Genomic DNA, 16,413 nt, shown 5'->3' with positions numbered 1-16,413 from the left:
AAAAACCACGGTTAGGTGGTATATATTATAATAATAATACAATTATGGATGGACGGACTGCCTGCCGACTGCCGACACAGAGGTAGCCACAGCCGTGAACTACCGCACTGTACACTGGTTGATAAAGAGATAGTAGTATACTCGTAACAACTAGTATGACACTATGACGACGGTATAAAGAATGAAAAAAAAACCACAGTTAGGTGGTATATATTATAATAATAATACAATTATGGATGGACGGACTGCCTGCCGACTGCCGACACAGAGGTAGCCACAGCCGTGAACTACCGCACTGTACACTGGTTGATAAAGAGATAGTAGTATACTCGTAACAACTAGTATGACACTATGACGGTATAAAGAATGAAAAAAAAACCACGGTTAGGTGGTATATATTATAATAATAATACAATTATGGATGGACGGACTGCCTGCCGACTGCCGACACAGAGGTAGCCACAGCCGTGAACTACCGCACTGTACACTGGTTGATAAAGAGATAGTAGTATACTCGTAACAACTAGTATGACACTATGACGACGGTATAAAGAATTAAAAAAAAACCACGGTTAGGTGGTATATATTATAATAATAATACAATTATGGATGGACGGACTGCCTGCCGACTGCCGACACAGAGGTAGCCACAGCCGTGAACTACCGCACTGTACACTGGTTGATAAAGAGATAGTAGTATACTCGTAACAACTAGTATGACACTATGACGGTATAAAGAATGAAAAAAAAACCACGGTTAGGTGGTATATATTATAATAATAATACAATTATGGATGGACGGACTGCCTGCCGACTGCCGACACAGAGGTAGCCACAGCCGTGAACTACCGCACTGTACACTGGTTGATAAAGAGATAGTAGTATACTCGTAACAACTAGTATGACACTATGACGACGGTATAAAGAAAGAAAAAAAAATACCACGGTTAGGTGGTATATATTGTAATACAATTATGGATGGACGGACTGCCTGCCGAGTTCCGACTGCCGACACAGAGGTAGCCACAGCCGTGAACTACCGCACTGTACTGTGTCTGCTGCTAATATAGACTGGTTGATAAAGAGATAGTATACAATACATACAACAATATACTACTATACTGGTGGTCAGGCACTGGTCACCACTAGTCACACTGGCAGTGGCACTCCTGCAGCAAAAGTGTGCACTGTTTAATTTTAAATTAATATAATATTATGTACTCCTGGGGGCTCCTGCTATAACAACCTGCAGTGCTCCCCAGTCTCCCCCACAATTATTATAAGCTTTGCCTTTTATACATTGATGTGCAGCACACTGGGCTGAGCTGAGTGCACACAGACTGAGTCACACTGTGTGACTGGCTGCTGCTGTGTATCGTTTTTTTTCAGGCAGAGAACGGATATAGCAGAGAACGGATATATTATATTAAAATAAATAAAAGTTAACTAACAACAACTGCACTGGTCACTGTGGTAAACTCTGTCTGACTCTGCACAATCTCTCTCTCTCTTCTAATCTAATTTCTAATGGAGAGGACGCCAGCCACGTCCTCTCCCTATCAATCTCAATGCACGTGTGAAAATGGCGGCGACGCGCGGCTCCTTATATAGAATCCGAGTCTCGCGAGAATCCGACAGCGTCATGATGACGTTCGGGCGCGCTCGGGTTAACCGAGCAAGGCGGGAGGATCCGAGTCTGCTCGGACCCGTGAAAAAAACATGAAGTTCGTGCGGGTTCGGTTTCAGAGAAACCGAACCCGCTCATCTCTAATTACTATAACACACAGCATACACAGACCCCTTCCCCCATATTACACCCAGTACATTACATTATACCCCCATATTACCCACAGTGCCATTACTATAACACACAGTACACACAGACCCCTTCCCCCATATTACACCCAGTACATTACATTATACCCCCCATATTACCCACAGTGCCATATTATATAACACACAGCATACACAGACCCCTTCCCCCATATTACACCCAGTACATTACATTATACCCCCCATATTACCCACAGTGCCATATTACTATAACACACAGCATACACAGACCCCTTCCCCCATATTACACCCACTACATTACATTATACCCCCCATATTACCCACAGTGCCATATTACTATAACACACAGCATACACAGACCCCTTCCCCCATATTACACCCAGTACATTACATTATACCCCCATATTACCCACAGTGCCATATTACTATAACACACAGCATACACAGACCCCTTCCCCCATATTACACCCACTACATTACATTATACCCCCCATATTACCCACAGTGCCATTACTATAACACACAGCATACACAGAACCTTTCCCCCATATTACACCCAGTACATTACATTATACCCCCCCATATTACCCACAGTGCCATATTACTATAACACACAGCATACACAGACCCCTTCCCCCATATTACACCCAGTACATTACATTATACCCCCCATATTACCCACAGTGCCATTACTATAACACACAGCATACACAGAACCCTTCCCCCATATTACACCCAGTACATTACATTATACCCCCATATTACCCACAGTGCCATATTACTATAACACACAGCATACACAGACCCCTTCCCCCATATTACACCCAGTACATTACATTATACCCCCCATATTACCCACAGTGCCATATTACTATAACACACAGCATACACAGACCCCTTCCCCCATATTACACCCAGTACATTACATTATACCCCCCATATTACCCACAGTGCCATATTATATAACACACAGCATACACAGACCCCTTCCCCCATATTACACCCAGTACATTACATTATACCCCCCATATTACCCACAGTGCCATATTACTATAACACACAGCATACACAGACCCCCTTCCCCCATATTACACCCAGTACATTACATTATACCCCCATATTACCCACAGTGTCATATTACTATAACACACAGCATACACAGACCCCTTCCCCCATATTACACCCAGTACATTACATTATACCACCCATATTACCCACAGTGCCATTACTATAACACACAGCATACACAGACCCCTTCCCCCATATTACATCCAGTACATTACATTATACCCCCCATATTACCCACAGTGCCATATTACTATAACACACAGCATACACAGACCCCTTCCCCCATATTACACCCAGTACATTACATTATACCCCCCATATTACCCACAGTGCCATATTACTATAACACACAGCATACACAGACCCCTTCCCCCATATTACACCCAGTACATTACATTATACCCCCCATATTACCCACAGTGCCATTACTATAACACACAGTATACACAGACCCCTTCCCCCATATTACACCCAGTACATTACATTATACCCCCCATATTACCCACAGTGCCATATTACTATAACACGCAGCATACACAGAACCTTTCCCCCATATTACACCCAGTACATTACATTATACCCCCCCATATTACCCACAGTGCCATATTACTATAACACACAGCATACACAGACCCCTTCCCCCATATTACACCCAGTACATTACATTATACCCCCCATATTACCCACAGTGCCATATTACTATAACACACAGCATACACAGAACCCTTCCCCCATATTACACCCAGTACATTACATTATACCCCCCCATATTACCCACAGTGCCATTACTATAACACACAGCATACACAGACCCCTTCCCCCATATTACACCCAGTACATTACATTATACCCCCCATATTACCCACAGTGCCATTACTATAACACACAGCATACACAGACCCCTTCCCCCATATTACACCCAGTACATTACATTATACCCTCCATATTACCCACAGTGCCATATTACTATAACACACAGCATACACAGACCCCTTCCCCCATATTACACCCACTACATTACATTATACCCCCCATATTACCCACAGTGCCATATTACTATAACACACAGCATACACAGACCCCTTCCCCCATATTACACCCACTACATTACATTATACCCCCCATATTACCCACAGTGCCATATTACTATAACACACAGCATACACAGACCCCTTCCCCCATATTACACCCAGTACATTACATTATACCCCCATATTACCCACAGTGCCATTACTATAACACACAGTACACACAGACCCCTTCCCCCATATTACACCCAGTACATTACATTATACCCCCCATATTACCCACAGTGCCATATTATATAACACACAGCATACACAGACCCCTTCCCCCATATTACACCCAGTACATTACATTATACCCCCCATATTACCCACAGTGCCATATTACTATAACACACAGCATACACAGACCCCTTCCCCCATATTACACCCACTACATTACATTATACCCCCCATATTACCCACAGTGCCATATTACTATAACACACAGCATACACAGACCCCTTCCCCCATATTACACCCAGTACATTACATTATACCCCCATATTACCCACAGTGCCATATTACTATAACACACAGCATACACAGACCCCTTCCCCCATATTACACCCACTACATTACATTATACCCCCCATATTACCCACAGTGCCATTACTATAACACACAGCATACACAGAACCTTTCCCCCATATTACACCCAGTACATTACATTATACCCCCCCATATTACCCACAGTGCCATATTACTATAACACACAGCATACACAGACCCCTTCCCCCATATTACACCCAGTACATTACATTATACCCCCCATATTACCCACAGTGCCATTACTATAACACACAGCATACACAGAACCCTTCCCCCATATTACACCCAGTACATTACATTATACCCCCCATATTACCCACAGTGCCATTACTATAACACACAGCATACACAGAACCCTTCCCCCATATTACACCCACTACATTACATTATACCCCCCATATTACCCACAGTGCCATATTACTATAACACACAGCATACACAGACCCCTTCCCCCATATTACACCCAGTACATTACATTATACCCCCCATATTACCCACAGTGCCATATTACTATAACACACAGCATACACAGACCCCTTCCCCCATATTACACCCAGTACATTACATTATACCCCCCATATTACCCACAGTGCCATATTACTATAACACACAGCATACACAGACCCCTTCCCCCATATTACACCCAGTACATTACATTATACCCCCCATATTACCCACAGTGCCATATTACTATAACACACAGCATACACAGACCCCTTCCCCCATATTACACCCAGTACATTACATTATACCCCCCATATTACCCACAGTGCCATATTACTATAACACACAGCATACACAGACCCCTTCCCCCATATTACACCCAGTACATTACATTATACCCCCCATATTACCCACAGTGCCATATTACTATAACACACAGCATACACAGACCCCTTCCCCCATATTACACCCAGTACATTACATTATACCCCCCATATTACCCACAGTGCCATATTACTATAACACACAGCATACACAGACCCCCTTCCCCCATATTACACCCAGTACATTACATTATACCCCCCATATTACCCACAGTGCCATATTACTATAACACAGCATACACAGACCCCTTCCCCCATATTACACCCAGTACATTACATTATACCCCCCATATTACCCACAGTGCCATTACTATAACACACAGCATACACAGACCCCTTCCCCCATATTACACCCAGTACATTACATTATACCCCATATTACCCACAGTGCCATTACTATAACACACAGCATACACAGACCCCTTCCCCCATATTACACCCAGTACATTACATTATACCCCCCATATTACCCACAGTGCCATATTACTATAACACACAGCATACACAGACCCCTTCCCCCATATTACACCCAGTACATTACATTATACCCCCCATATTACCCACAGTGCCATATTACTATAACACACAGCATACACAGAACCCTTCCCCCATATTACACCCACTACATTACATTATACCCCCCATATTACCCACAGTGCCATTACTATAACACACAGCATACACAGACCCCTTCCCCCATATTACACCCAGTACATTACATTATACCCCCCATATTACCCACAGTGCCATTACTATAACACACAGCATACACAGACCCCTTCCCCCATATTACACCCAGTACATTACATTATACCCCCCCATATTACCCACAGTGCCATTACTATAACACACAGCATACACAGACCCCTTCCCCCATATTACACCCAGTACATTACATTATACCCCCCATATTACCCACAGTGCCATTACTATAACACACAGCATACACAGAACCCTTCCCCCATATTACACCCAGTACATTACATTATACCCCCCATATTACCCACAGTGCCATTACTATAACACACAGCATACACAGACCCCTTCCCCCATATTACACCCAGTACATTACATTATACCCCCATATTACCCACAGTGCCATATTACTATAACACACAGCATACACAGACCCCTTCCCCCATATTACACCCAGTACATTACATTATACCCCCCATATTACCCACAGTGCCATTACTATAACACACAGTATACACAGACCCCTTCCCCCATATTACACCCAGTACATTACATTATACCCCCCATATTACCCACAGTGCCATATTACTATAACACACAGCATACACAGACCCCTTCCCCCATATTACACCCAGTACATTACATTATACCCCCCATATTACCCACAGTGCCATATTACTATAACACACAGCATACACAGACCCCTTCCCCCATATTACACCCAGTACATTACATTATACCCCCCATATTACCCACAGTGCCATATTACTATAACACACAGCATACACAGACCCCTTCCCCCATATTACACCCAGTACATTACATTATACCCCCCATATTACCCACAGTGCCATATTACTATAACACACAGCATACACAGACCCCCTTCCCCCATATTACACCCAGTACATTACATAATACCCCCCATATTACCCACAGTGCCATATTACTATAACACAGCATACACAGACCCCTTCCCCCATATTACACCCACTACATTACATTATACCCCCCATATTACCCACAGTGCCATATTACTATAACACACAGCATACACAGACCCCTTCCCCCATACTACACCCAGTACATTACATTATACCCCCCATATTACCCACAGTGCCATATTACTATAACACACAGCATACACAGACCCCTTCCCCCATATTACACCCAGTACATTACATTATACCCCCCATATTACCCACAGTGCCATTACTATAACACACAGTATACACAGACCCCTTCCCCCATATTACACCCAGTACATTACATTATACCCCCCATATTACCCACAGTGCCATATTACTATAACACACAGCATACACAGAACCTTTCCCCCATATTACACCCAGTACATTACATTATACCCCCCCATATTACCCACAGTGCCATATTACTATAACACACAGCATACACAGACCCCTTCCCCCATATTACACCCAGTACATTACATTATACCCCCCATATTACCCACAGTGCCATATTACTATAACACACAGCATACACAGAACCCTTCCCCCATATTACACCCAGTACATTACATTATACCCCCATATTACCCACAGTGCCATATTACTATAACACACAGCATACACAGACCCCTTCCCCCATATTACACCCAGTACATTACATTATACCCCCATATTACCCACAGTGCCATTACTATAACACACAGTATACACAGACCCCTTCCCCCATATTACACCCAGTACATTACATTATACCCCCCATATTACCCACAGTGCCATATTATATAACACACAGCATACACAGACCCCTTCCCCCATATTACACCCAGTACATTACATTATACCCCCATATTACCCACAGTGCCATATTACTATAACACACAGCATACACAGACCCCTTCCCCCATATTACACCCACTACATTACATTATACCCCCCATATTACCCACAGTGCCATATTACTATAACACACAGCATACACAGACCCCTTCCCCCATATTACACCCAGTACATTACATTATACCCCCCATATTACCCACAGTGCCATTACTATAACACACAGCATACACAGAACCCTTCCCCCATATTACACCCAGTACATTACATTATACCCCCCATATTACCCACAGTGCCATTACTATAACACACAGCATACACAGAACCCTTCCCCCATATTACACCCACTACATTACATTATACCCCCCATATTATCCACAGTGCCATATTACTATAACACACAGCATACACAGACCCCTTCCCCCATATTACACCCAGTACATTACATTATACCCCCCATATTACCCACAGTGCCATATTACTATAACACACAGCATACACAGACCCCTTCCCCCATATTACACCCAGTACATTACATTATACCCCCCATATTACCCACAGTGCCATATTACTATAACACACAGCATACACAGACCCCTTCCCCCATATTACACCCAGTACATTACATTATACCCCCCATATTACCCACAGTGCCATATTACTATAACACACAGCATACACAGACCCCTTCCCCCATATTACACCCAGTACATTACATTATACCCCCCATATTACCCACAGTGCCATATTACTATAACACACAGCATACACAGACCCCTTCCCCCATATTACACCCAGTACATTACATTATACCCCCCATATTACCCACAGTGCCATATTACTATAACACACAGCATACACAGACCCCTTCCCCCATATTACACCCAGTACATTACATTATACCCCCCATATTACCCACAGTGCCATATTACTATAACACACAGCATACACAGACCCCTTCCCCCATATTACACCCAGTACATTACATTATACCCCCCATATTACCCACAGTGCCATATTACTATAACACACAGCATACACAGACCCCCTTCCCCCATATTACACCCAGTACATTACATTATACCCCCCATATTACCCACAGTGCCATATTACTATAACACAGCATACACAGACCCCTTCCCCCATATTACACCCAGTACATTACATTATACCCCCCATATTACCCACAGTGCCATTACTATAACACACAGCATACACAGACCCCTTCCCCCATATTACACCCAGTACATTACATTATACCCCCCATATTACCCACAGTGCCATTACTATAACACACAGTATACACAGACCTCTTCCCCCATATTACACCCAGTACATTACATTATACCCCCCATATTACCCACAGTGCCATATTACTATAACACACAGCATACACAGACCCCTTCCCCCATATTACACCCAGTACATTACATTATACCCCCCATATTACCCACAGTGCCATATTACTATTACACACAGCATACACAGAACCCTTCCCCCATATTACACCCACTACATTACATTATACCCCCCATATTACCCACAGTGCCATATTACTATAACACACAGCATACACAGACCCCTTCCCCCATATTACACCCAGTACATTACATTATACCCCCCATATTACCCACAGTGCCATATTACTATAACACACAGCATACACAGACCCCTTCCCCCATATTACACCCAGTAAATTACATTATACCCCCATATTACCCACAGTGCCATATTACTATAACACACAGCATACACAGACCCCTTCCCCCATATTACACCCAGTACATTACATTATACCCCCCATATTACCCACAGTGCCATATTACTATAACACACAGCATACACAGACCCCTTCCCCCATATTACACCCAGTACATTATATTATACCCCCCATATTACCCACAGTGCCATATTATATAACACACAGCATACACAGACCTCTTCCCCCATATTACACCCAGTACATTACATTATACCCCCCATATTTCCCACAGTGCCATATTACTATAACACACAGCATACACAGACCCCTTCCCCCATATTACACCCAGTACATTACATTATACCCCCATATTACCCACAGTGCCATATTACTATAACACACAGCATACACAGACCCCTTCCCCCATATTACACCCACTACATTACATTATACACCCCATATTACCCACAGTGCCATATTACTATAACACACAGCATACACAGACCCCTTCCCCCATATTACACCCACTACATTACATTATACCCCCCATATTACCCACAGTGCCATATTACTATAACACACAGCATACACAGACCCCTTCCCCCATATTACACCCAGTACATTACATTATACCCCCCATATTACCCACAGTGCCATATTACTATAACACACAGCATACACAGACCCCTTCCCCCATATTACACCCAGTACATTACATTATACCCCCCATATTACCCACAGTGCCATATTACTATAACACACAGCATACACAGACCCCCTTCCCCCATATTACACCCAGTACATTACATTATACCCCCCATATTACCCACAGTGCCATATTACTATAACACAGCATACACAGACCCCTTCCCCCATATTACACCCAGTACATTACATTATACCCCCCATATTACCTACAGTGCCATTACTATAACACACAGCATACACAGACCCCTTCCCCCATATTACACCCAGTACATTACATTATACCCCCCATATTACCCACAGTGCCATTACTATAACACACAGTATACACAGACCCCTTCCCCCATATTACACCCAGTACATTACATTATACCCCCCATATTACCCACAGTGCCATATTACTATAACACACAGCATACACAGACCCCTTCCCCCATATTACACCCAGTACATTACATTATACCCCCCATATTACCCACAGTGCCATATTACTATAACACACAGCATACACAGAACCCTTCCCCCATATTACACCCACTACATTACATTATACCCCCATATTACCCACAGTGCCATATTACTATAACACACAGCATACACAGACCCCTTCCCCCATATTACACCCACTACATTACATTATACCCCCCATATTACCCACAGTGCCATATTACTATAACACACAGCATACACAGACCCCTTCCCCCATATTACACCCAGTACATTACATTATACCCCCCATATTACCCACAGTGCCATTACTATAACACACAGCATACACAGAACCCTTCCCCCATATTACACCCAGTACATTACATTATACCCCCCATATTACCCACAGTGCCATTACTATAACACACAGCATACACAGAACCTTTCCCCCATATTACACCCAGTACATTACATTATACCCCCCCATATTACCCACAGTGCCATATTACTATAACACACAGCATACACAGACCCCTTCCCCCATATTACACCCAGTACATTACATTATACCCCCCATATTACCCACAGTGCCATTACTATAACACACAGCATACACAGAACCCTTCCCCCATATTACACCCAGTACATTACATTATACCCCCCATATTACCCACAGTGCCATATTATATAACACACAGCATACACAGACCCCTTCCCCCATATTACACCCAGTACATTACATTATACCCCCCATATTACCCACAGTGCCATATTACTATAACACACAGCATACACAGACCCCTTCCCCCATATTACACCCAGTACATTACATTATACCCCCATATTACCCACAATGCCATATTACTATAACACACAGCATACACAGACCCCTTCCCCCATATTACACCCAGTACATTACATTATACCACCCATATTACCCACAGTGCCATTACTATAACACACAGCATACACAGACCCCTTCCCCCATATTACATCCAGTACATTACATTATACCCCCCATATTACCCACAGTGCCATATTACTATAACACACAGCATACACAGACCCCTTCCCCCATATTACACCCAGTACATTACATTATACCCCCCATATTACCCACAGTGCCATATTACTATAACACACAGCATACACAGACCCCTTCCCCCATATTACACCCAGTACATTACATTATACCCCCCATATTACCCACAGTGCCATTACTATAACACACAGTATACACAGACCCCTTCCCCCATATTACACCCAGTACATTACATTATACCCCCCATATTACCCACAGTGCCATATTACTATAACACACAGCATACACAGAACCTTTCCCCCATATTACACCCAGTACATTACATTATACCCCCCCATATTACCCACAGTGCCATATTACTATAACACACAGCATACACAGACCCCTTCCCCCATATTACACCCAGTACATTACATTATACCCCCCATATTACCCACAGTGCCATATTACTATAACACACAGCATACACAGAACCCTTCCCCCATATTACACCCAGTACATTACATTATACCCCCCATATTACCCACAGTGCCATTACTATAACACACAGCATACACAGACCCCTTCCCCCATATTACACCCAGTACATTACATTATACCCCCCATATTACCCACAGTGCCATTACTATAACACACAGCATACACAGACCCCTTCCCCCATATTACACCCAGTACATTACATTATACCCTCCATATTACCCACAGTGCCATATTACTATAACACACAGCATACACAGACCCCTTCCCCCATATTACACCCACTACATTACATTATACCCCCCATATTACCCACAGTGCCATATTACTATAACACACAGCATACACAGACCCCTTCCCCCATATTACACCCACTACATTACATTATACCCCCCATATTACCCACAGTGCCATATTACTATAACACACAGCATACACAGACCCCTTCCCCCATATTACACCCAGTACATTACATTATACCCCCATATTACCCACAGTGCCATATTACTATAACACACAGCATACACAGACCCCTTCCCCCATATTACACCCACTACATTACATTATACCCCCCATATTACCCACAGTGCCATTACTATAACACACAGCATACACAGAACCTTTCCCCCATATTACACCCAGTACATTACATTATACCCCCCCATATTACCCACAGTGCCATATTACTATAACACACAGCATACACAGACCCCTTCCCCCATATTACACCCAGTACATTACATTATACCCCCCATATTACCCACAGTGCCATTACTATAACACACAGCATACACAGAACCCTTCCCCCATATTACACCCAGTACATTACATTATACCCCCATATTACCCACAGTGCCATATTACTATAACACACAGCATACACAGACCCCTTCCCCCATATTACACCCAGTACATTACATTATACCCCCCATATTACCCACAGTGCCATATTACTATAACACACAGCATACACAGACCCCTTCCCCCATATTACACCCAGTACATTACATTATACCCCCCATATTACCCACAGTGCCATATTATATAACACACAGCATACACAGACCCCTTCCCCCATATTACACCCAGTACATTACATTATACCCCCCATATTACCCACAGTGCCATATTACTATAACACACAGCATACACAGACCCCTTCCCCCATATTACACCCAGTACATTACATTATACCCCCATATTACCCACAGTGCCATATTACTATAACACACAGCATACACAGACCCCTTCCCCCATATTACACCCAGTACATTACATTATACCACCCATATTACCCACAGTGCCATTACTATAACACACAGCATACACAGACCCCTTCCCCCATATTACATCAAGTACATTACATTATACCCCCCATATTACCCACAGTGCCATATTACTATAACACACAGCATACACAGACCCCTTCCCCCATATTACACCCAGTACATTACATTATACCCCCCATATTACCCACAGTGCCATATTACTATAACACACAGCATACACAGACCCCTTCCCCCATATTACACCCAGTACATTACATTATACCCCCCATATTACCCACAGTGCCATTACTATAACACACAGTATACACAGACCCCTTCCCCCATATTACACCCAGTACATTACATTATACCCCCCATATTACCCACAGTGCCATATTACTATAACACACAGCATACACAGAACCTTTCCCCCATATTACACCCAGTACATTACATTATACCCCCCCATATTACCCACAGTGCCATATTACTATAACACACAGCATACACAGACCCCTTCCCCCATATTACACCCAGTACATTACATTATACCCCCCATATTACCCACAGTGCCATATTACTATAACACACAGCATACACAGAACCCTTCCCCCATATTACACCCAGTACATTACATTATACCCCCCATATTACCCACAGTGCCATTACTATAACACACAGCATACACAGACCCCTTCCCCCATATTACACCCAGTACATTACATTATACCCCCCATATTACCCACAGTGCCATTACTATAACACACAGCATACACAGACCCCTTCCCCCATATTACACCCAGTACATTACATTATACCCTCCATATTACCCACAGTGCCATATTACTATAACACACAGCATACACAGACCCCTTCCCCCATATTACACCCACTACATTACATTATACCCCCCATATTACCCACAGTGCCATATTACTATAACACACAGCATACACAGACCCCTTCCCCCATATTACACCCACTACATTACATTATACCCCCCATATTACCCACAGTGCCATATTATTATAACACACAGCATACACAGACCCCTTCCCCCATATTACACCCAGTACATTACATTATACCCCCATATTACCCACAGTGCCATTACTATAACACACAGTACACACAGACCCCTTCCCCCATATTACACCCAGTACATTACATTATACCCCCCATATTACCCACAGTGCCATATTATATAACACACAGCATACACAGACCCCTTCCCCCATATTACACCCAGTACATTACATTATACCCCCCATATTACCCACAGTGCCATATTACTATAACACACAGCATACACAGACCCCTTCCCCCATATTACACCCACTACATTACATTATACCCCCCATATTACCCACAGTGCCATATTACTATAACACACAGCATACACAGACCCCTTCCCCCATATTACACCCAGTACATTACATTATACCCCCATATTACCCACAGTGCCATATTACTATAACACACAGCATACACAGACCCCTTCCCCCATATTACACCCACTACATTACATTATACCCCCCATATTACCCACAGTGCCATTACTATAACACACAGCATACACAGAACCTTTCCCCCATATTACACCCAGTACATTACATTATACCCCCCCATATTACCCACAGTGCCATATTACTATAACACACAGCATACACAGACCCCTTCCCCCATATTACACCCAGTACATTACATTATACCCCCCATATTACCCACAGTGCCATTACTATAACACACAGCATACACAGAACCCTTCCCCATATTACACCCAGTACATTACATTATACCCCCCATATTACCCACAGTGCCATTACTATAACACACAGCATACACAGAACCCTTCCCCCATATTACACCCACTACATTACATTATACCCCCCATATTACCCACAGTGCCATATTACTATAACACACAGCATACACAGACCCCTTCCCCCATATTACACCCAGTACATTACATTATACCCCCCATATTACCCACAGTGCCATATTACTATAACACACAGCATACACAGACCCCTTCCCCCATATTACACCCAGTACATTACATTATACCCCCCATATTACCCACAGTGCCATATTACTATAACACACAGCATACACAGACCCCTTCCCCCATATTACACCCAGTACATTACATTATACCCCCCATATTACCCACAGTGCCATATTACTATAACACACAGCATACACAGACCCCTTCCCCCATATTACACCCAGTACATTACATTATACCCCCCATATTACCCACAGTGCCATATTACTATAACACACAGCATACACAGACCCCTTCCCCCATATTACACCCAGTACATTACATTATACCCCCCATATTACCCACAGTGCCATATTACTATAACACACAGCATACACAGACCCCTTCCCCCATATTACACCCAGTACATTACATTATACCCCCCATATTACCCACAGTGCCATATTACTATAACACACAGCATACACAGACCCCCTTCCCCCATATTACACCCAGTACATTACATTATACCCCCCATATTACCCACAGTGCCATATTACTATAACACAGCATACACAGACCCCTTCCCCCATATTACACCCAGTACATTACATTATACCCCCCATATTACCCACAGTGCCATTACTATAACACACAGCATACACAGACCCCTTCCCCCATATTACACCCAGTACATTACATTATACCCCCATATTACCCACAGTGCCATTACTATAACACACAGCATACACAGACCCCTTCCCCCATATTACACCCAGTACATTACATTATACCCCCCATATTACCCACAGTGCCATATTACTATAACACACAGCATACACAGACCCCTTCCCCCATATTACACCCAGCACATTACATTATACCCCCCATATTACCCACAGTGCCATATTACTATAACACACAGCATACACAGAACCCTTCCCCCATATTACACCCACTACATTACATTATACCCCCCATATTACCCACAGTGCCA

This window comes from Pseudophryne corroboree, unplaced genomic scaffold, assembly GCF_028390025.1.
Source record: "Pseudophryne corroboree isolate aPseCor3 unplaced genomic scaffold, aPseCor3.hap2 scaffold_690, whole genome shotgun sequence".
In the NCBI taxonomy this organism is placed as follows: Eukaryota; Metazoa; Chordata; class Amphibia; order Anura; family Myobatrachidae; genus Pseudophryne; species Pseudophryne corroboree.
Note: the sequence above shows the minus strand (reverse complement) of the source record.